This window comes from Brassica oleracea, chromosome C3, assembly GCF_000695525.1.
Source record: "Brassica oleracea var. oleracea cultivar TO1000 chromosome C3, BOL, whole genome shotgun sequence".
Classification (NCBI taxonomy): domain Eukaryota; kingdom Viridiplantae; phylum Streptophyta; class Magnoliopsida; order Brassicales; family Brassicaceae; genus Brassica; species Brassica oleracea.
Window position 1 is genome coordinate 46,646,232 of NC_027750.1, and position 7,708 is coordinate 46,653,939.

Below are 7,708 nucleotides of genomic sequence, written 5' to 3' on the forward strand. Positions count from 1 at the left end.
AACCATTGTCCGTCGGTATCTTCCGACGAACCATAGTCCGTCGGTATCTTCCGACGAACCATAGTCCGTCGGAACGTGCTTCGTCGGTATAGTTCGAGGAACGTGTTCCGTCGGTATATAGTTTTTCCGATGAACTCTTGTCTCGTGTGTCCGCATCGGAATATCGTCGGAAGTTCATCAGAATGATGTTTCTCAGTATTTGTCAGAAAGTCGTTGGAAGGTCTGACGAAATTCCGACGAATACTTTTTTTCCGACAAAATGATACCGACGAATTGGTTCGTCAGAAATTCGTCGGAATCGGTCTACTCCGACGAATTTCTGACGATTTTGGCCATCAGAATCCCCTTGTTTTCTTGTAGTGGGTGGTGTTTTTGCTGGAGTTTCAACGAGTTGGCGAGGTCCTCTAGGGAAATGAGTCGTTTTTAGGGTACGGCGGTGGTGGATCTCGTCTTGCAGATCTGTCCGTTTTCGTGGAGTTAAAGGCGCGTGTTGGTTTGTGTCGAGCTCTCTCCTCCTGTTCTTCATTTTGTATGGTATTTGGCGAGGTTCTCGTTGTGGAGTGGAGTATCTACCTTTCGTGGAGTCAGGGCTTGGTGTCTCGTCCTGGGTCCGGGTTGTGCTTCTGCTCAGGGGAGGCGACGGTGTTCCATCGTCGGCGCGTACATAGGGATGCTTGCTGGTCGTGTCGCCAGGGTCTCCTTGTGAGTTTGCGTGTGTGTTTTTAAGAGGCTCACCTTCATCTGTCGTCTATGGCAGGGTCAGATGCGCCTCTGATGACACTCTCTGCTTGCTTTTCCGCGTCACTTTAAAACCTGTGTTGTTGCTCTTTCCATTTCACAAATGGTTGTGAGCTTTTGGTGTCGCCTCATCGGCTATTTCTTCGTTTCACCAGCGAGGCGTAGCTCTGAAGCGCAAGAAGACTGAGCTAGGTTCTCTAGTTTTGGGTCAAGGCGTCAGTTGGGACCTTCCGTTGAGTCAGATTATTCCTAGTTCGATGGGGTGACTTGATTAGAGCATAGCCATCCCAGTGCTCAGATTGCTCCTTGGTGATCTTTGCATGCTTTTCTCTTTCTTATTGCAGGTCGCGGTGTTTGGATTCGCCTTCATCTCAGCCAGCTTTGTCCGGAGGTCTTGTGCTGCCTACACTGTTTGCAGTTCATGGCGTGCTCACTCCTCCTCAGTCCACGGTGTAGTAAATTCCGGTGGCGTCTGTTACGGTTTGCTATCTCTTACTTTCATCCATTCGAGTCAAGAGCTTAAATGATCAGTTGAAGTACGAGTTTGAGGAGATTAACATGATCTAGCTACTCCGGCGATGTCATGAGAAGTCCAGCATCCGAGGTAACGAGGTAAGCCCCACCTTCTTGTGGTCAACATCAACGGTTGAGAACGGGGATTGTATTTTCGAAGATCTCCGGAACAGATTAGCGGATGGCGTCGGTTAAGTGGGCGAGCAAAGCTATTCTTGTTATGGTCGATTTAGAAATATGAGTCAAGCTTGTACCGAAACTGAATTCCGGTTTGACCGGCTGATTAATAATAGTATATATTTTAAAAAAAAAATCTAATATGAGTGTAATCTACAAAAAAAAATCAAAATTATGGTCATTTAACCAAACTACATGATATGAATTCTCCTAAATCTTTAATATAAGTCACAGATAATTTTAAAATTTTTATATAACATATAAAATTTAAAAATATCTCAAATTAGTTCGGTAGAATAAAGATATTCAGAGAACATTATTTGTAATATAGATAAAACAATTAAAATAAAGAGTAAAGAGGTATATCTATAAGGTAGTTGAAATTTATAATAAAATACATAAAAATTACCTACGATAAATTAGTTTAGAGATAACATAAGAGAATGGTACGAAAATAATGAATATGCATTTATCAATATGATAATATTCTATCTAAAGATGTTAATTAACAAACTAAGAAAAAACAAAAGAAACTTCTAATACTTCGGAAATAAATCTCGAGATAGAATGAGCATGCTATCTAAGATATCTATGGTTTTAGGATTTCATTGTTAGAAGTCAGCAACTACAATTTTTCTTATCAAAATATGTAATAGTTTTTAAAAAATGTCACAACTCTTCATGTAAAACTGCAAAACAAACAAAAAAATTTAGGGAAATTACCAAAAATATAACATTAATAGTATTACTTTTCATGTTTACACTAACCATTTTTACCATCACTTTTAAAAAAGAAAAAAAGACATTTATAAACCTATGGTTAACTAATCTAGACTTAGAGTTTAGAATTGAGAGGTGCGGTAGAGTTTTTGGAATGTGAAATTTAGGATTCTAATAAATATATAAATAAATACTTATATAAAAAAAATTAAAGTTTCAAAAATAATTTTTGATTTTCAAAAATAAATTTTGAAAACACAAATTTGAAAATAATAATTCAAAACAATATTTATAAAAAAGTTCGAATTCGAAAAAGTATAATTCGAAAACATAAAAAAATAATATTTTTTATCATTTTTATTATATATTATTTATTATTTATTTAAATAATTATATATTATACATATAGATAACAAGTGTATAAGAGTCTTTTGCTTCTTAATGAAAAATGTATTTTTGAAAATATCTTTTTAATAGTGATAAACATGAATAATAGTATTAAGAAAATGGTAAAAATGAAAAATTTCTGCGGTCTACCGGTGGCTCTCTATTTTTTTATTTTTGCGGAATATGGAGTTTAGTAGGAGATTACTTGTTGGAAAACATGGAATTCGGTGTAAGGAGTATAAGAATAAAGGGTTATATTTGGTTGTATGAGCCACAATATGATCTTTGTAAAAGTGCGAGTATATACTTATATATGGTCAGGGAAGTGGATCAAAAGGACTTTGCAGGTGGAACAGAGCTCCTGTGATCCAACCCTTACTTGGGAATCTAATGCACAAGCTAAAAGTGTTCCCTTACACACTCGACACTTAATCAAACCGAACAGGAGCACAAGGCATTTCTCGAGGTGATGGGGATCTTCTACAAGTGACAAATTATGGATTTTGGTATTTAGGAGGCTAGGAAAGACAGAGGTTTTATCCTATCAAATCAACGTTACGCAACATTGTATTATAGATATCTCCTCCTATCTCATTGTACTTGCTAAATTTGGAGATGATTGGATTATGATTATGGAGGATATACATAATGTTAATCTATGGATGGAATCAGGGGACCTACGAACGTCTCTACATCTCAACTTAGCTATACATAAAATCGATAAACTGGATTTCTTCTCTAAGAACTCTCAGCAACATTTGGCACTTATGAATCACATATGACGGACCAGGCCTGGCTCTTGGGTAGTGCCCGGAGTGGCAGTAGGCCCAGTTTTTTTTTTCAATTTTCAGGTAAGAATTTAAGGTCCTTTTCTAGAAATTTTAAGACTATATTTTAATAAATTGTTTATGCTATTTTCATACAAATAAAATCTGCATAGGATAAGATTGAGCCGGCCCTGCCATGGACGAATTTTTATACGGTGCTCAAGTACATTTATCTTAAATGGGTGGGAGTTAGAGGTCTATACAGCATCGGCCTTGGAGAAGAAGAGAATTCAACAACTTTCGAAATATTATTTGAAATTGGAACGATAATCCAAAAATATTAAGCAATGCATTTTCTCCAAATCGGAGGGCCTGAAGTCTAAATTTTCGAGGGAGGGAAATAATCCACAAGGAAGTATGCTAAACGAATTGGAACTTATTTTTCCAATGGGGTTGCATTAGACCCACTTATCGATGCTCAACCGAGAGCAAACCATCAGTACTTTAATATGCGGATTATAAGTTGAAACTGTGCAAGGAACGGGTAGCAAATATACTATTAGTTATCTCTATGGGATTTGGCATTAACAGAAACCAAAAAAAAAAAAAATTTAAGTCAGAGATAAAGCAAGATTAATTTTGTTAAAAGTTTCCAGTTACATTTTGGGTATGATCGACTGATTATGGTAGGCCTGCAAGGAACAAGTAGAAGTCTAGCATTATACTCCCTCTGATTTATAATAGATAAGTTTTGACTCTTTGCACACATATTAAAAATTTATTTTTCTAAAAACGTTTGTTGAAAATACAATTTAAAACTAATTTATTTAATTGTAAACAAAAAATAGTAAAAACATAATTTGGTACACTGTTTTTGATAAAGTTAAAGTTATCTAGATATGTGAAAACATCATCTATTATGAAACAACAACAATCACTTAAAAAATCATCTATGTTGAAACAGATGGAGTTTATAATAATGAGCATAAAGTTAATATCCTCTATACTGGTAATAGAATGATTGATGTGGAAGCTAAAATTTTAGATTAAAAAAATTATTTCTGACTTTTGTATACGAGGAATTGGTGCCAAAACAATGAGATCAAGTATAGAAAAGATTGACAAGGTACACAATACAACAGTCAGAACTTTGGTTTATTATTGGAGACTCTAATGAGGTCATTCACATTCATGAAAAGCATGGAGGAGTAACGAGAGGTGCTGGTCCCTTTGGCCTATAATAAAATGATATGTAATTGTTGATTGATTGAATTTCCCTCAATAGGGAAGCCAAATGTCTTGGCAAGTAAGGAGAGAATAACAAATGATCTGATCAACTGGATAGGGCCTCGGCCGATGAAGAATCATACTTTGTTCCTATACTCATGTTCAGAATATTAAGGAATTGTGGGATCTGCCATCGACCGATTGTGGCAACTATTGAAGATAAGATTTTCTGGAAAAGAGGACAATTTTAGTTTGATAGAAGATTGATTGGACATGAGGGTTTAACTGAATCAATAACCCGGGGATGGGAAACAATTACAAGACGATCAAAGCAAGATTGTGTCCATACGGAAAATATAAGATAAGTGAATTTCAGAAGGCACAAGAAGAATTTTAATGTGATGATAGAAAGACTCAAGAGGAAGTACTGGAGATATCTAGGAAATTAAAGAAAGCATGTCAAGATGAGGAAGATTGTTGGCAACAAAAGAGCATATATTTTTGGATTTCTGGAGGGGATTCAAATATAACATTTTATCATGTTCTAACTGATATCACTCAAATTACCCTATAAGTGATTTATACTCTTTCAAATAAGAGGTTGAGTTGCAACACTTAGGGATCGAATCCACTTAGAGCTAGGACATGATATATGGTGTTTTTGGCATCTTGTATATATGTTTTCTTATTGGTTTTCAAGTCTTTATCGAGTCTTCCTAGTCCTTTTCGAGTCATTACAGGTCTGGAGTTGCATTAAATGAGAGATAGACCAGTTGGAGGAAAAGAGGCATAAAAGAGTGCAATTTGGCGCCGTTGCCGGGGACCATGTTTTTACCTTTATTTTTCGGTTATTTATTAAGTCCTAGACTTCTAACTTGCTCTATCCTTTTTGTTGCATCTAATTTTTCAGGTGCATGACCAGTAGACATACTCGGAGAAACGCACAAGGAGAGAGAGTTAGTTCCATTTAGCAACCAGGAGCTAGCAAGGTTAGAAAGAACAACCCGTCAACAATCAGGGCCGAACAACGCCATAATGGGCGACAACGGCAATCAAGACCAACTCACTTCTCAGTTGCAACAGATGCAACAACAGATGCTTCAAATGCAGCAGACCATCCAAGCTCAGCAGGATGCTGCTGAACAGGCTGCTCTCGCGCGCCAGGAACAACAGGCGCAGACTGCTTTAATCGGGCAGAGAAACCTTCCTTGCAACATCCCTACTACTCGTTCTGCCATAGTTCCTCCACCCTGCACCAGGCAGGACTTCGAGATCAAGCCTGCTTTGATCGGTCTAGTACAGAGAAAGGTGTTCTCTGGTCTCTCTACAGAAATTCCAATGGAGCATATTGAGAGCTTCGAAAAGTCTGCAGTTTCACTCGCACGAATGGTGTTCCACCAGACTACATCAGGTGCATGTTATTCTCATTCTCTCTTGATGGAAAACCTGCACGGTGGTTGAACTTTCTCCCTACCGGCTCTCTCACTTCATGGGAACAGGTCTGATCAGCGTTCCTCAGTCATTTCTACTCTAAGGCTAGAACAACTGCATTGAGGAACAAGATCACCTCCTTTGGACAGCTCACTGATTAGCCTTTCTGCGACGCATGGGAGCGCTTCAGTGACTATCGCAGAGAATGTCCTCACCATGGATTTGATGATGACTACCTCTTGGGAATTTTCTATGATGGAGTTGACTGGAAATTTCAGAGTGCTATGAACTCTGCCAGCAATGGAGACATCATGACTCAGACCACTGATGGAGCGTTTGAGTTGATTGAGAACATGGCTGCCACCTCAGCCAATAAGAACGAGGAGAGTGATTGCTCCAAGAAAGGGAATAGTTCTGACACCCAGAAGATAGATGAGCTGACTGCCAAGGTTGATCAGCTACTGAAAAACAACCAAGGGAACGTCTTCAGCATGGAGCAAGCTACGGCCGGACAGATTCAGAACCAGGACCAGCGACAACCGCAGAGCAATCGGCAAGCTGTTCCAGCTACCGGGAACATTCAACCTGATGAGCTGAAGGGCCTGGGTATGATGATGCAACAACTGTTGCAGAGTATGCAGATTCATTGCAAGGCATTGAATCAGGTTTCTACAGACATCAACACTAGGATGGACAACATGTTCACTGAACTGAATACAAAGTGTGATATTGTGAGCAACCACATAAAGAGGATTAATGTTCAACTTGCTCAAACAACTGAGAGTGTCAAGAGTCAGCAAGGTACCCTTCCTGGAAAGAATGTGATGAATCCTAGGGTTGAGCACTGTAATACAGCAGAGCTAAGATATGAGAAATCTGAGGGAAAGGAACCGGAGCACCTGTCTGTTGAGACTGTTCCAGACGCAGAAGGGAGAACAGAGCACTCTACTAGCTCTAAAGTGACTGCTCCCGATGAACTTGTTGAGACTCCACCAGTTCGAGTCTATGTTCCTAAGGTTCCATATCCAATTCCACCTATACAATTGATGGATCCTATTAGTGCAGAGCAGCTAGCTGGGTTTAGGAAGATGGTGAAAAGGCTTCCTTAAAATATCTCATTTGAACATGCTTGGGAGATTCGGCCATTGCATATGTTCTTCAAAAATTGCAGAGAATCTCAGGAGGATATCAAGGCACTCTTTACTGAAGTACTGACACCATCGCTGAAGGTACTCCCTAAGGTTGATGACCCTGGAAAGTTTGTTTTTCCTTGTTCCATTGCTGGAGTGGAATTCAAGGAAGCTCTTTGTGATTCTGGGTCTAGTGTGAACCTTGTCTCAAAAGCGATTGTAGACGAGTTGGGCATTGTTGATGTTGAGCCTTCTCTGGTGACTCTGGCTTTTGCAAACTCTTCCATGGCAGTCCCTTATGGCACAATTCGCAACCTTCCTGTCAAAGTTGGGAACTGTATTCTACATACTGAATTTCAGGTTGTTGAGATGCGCAAGGATCATGAGATGCCTTTAATCTTTGGAAGGTCATTTATGGCTACAGTAGAAGTAGTCGTCGGCATGCCTAATAAGAGAGTCTCTGTAACGCCCCCGAACCGTTCTAGGCATAGGTCAAACCACCGGCCAACAATCAAACAAGAACATGACCGACGGCCGACCGTCTACCAAGGATCGGGAGTGCTACATGACGGGTTAACGGCCGATCCGGCCAAGGTCACGAAAAGTGCAATTCGTAAC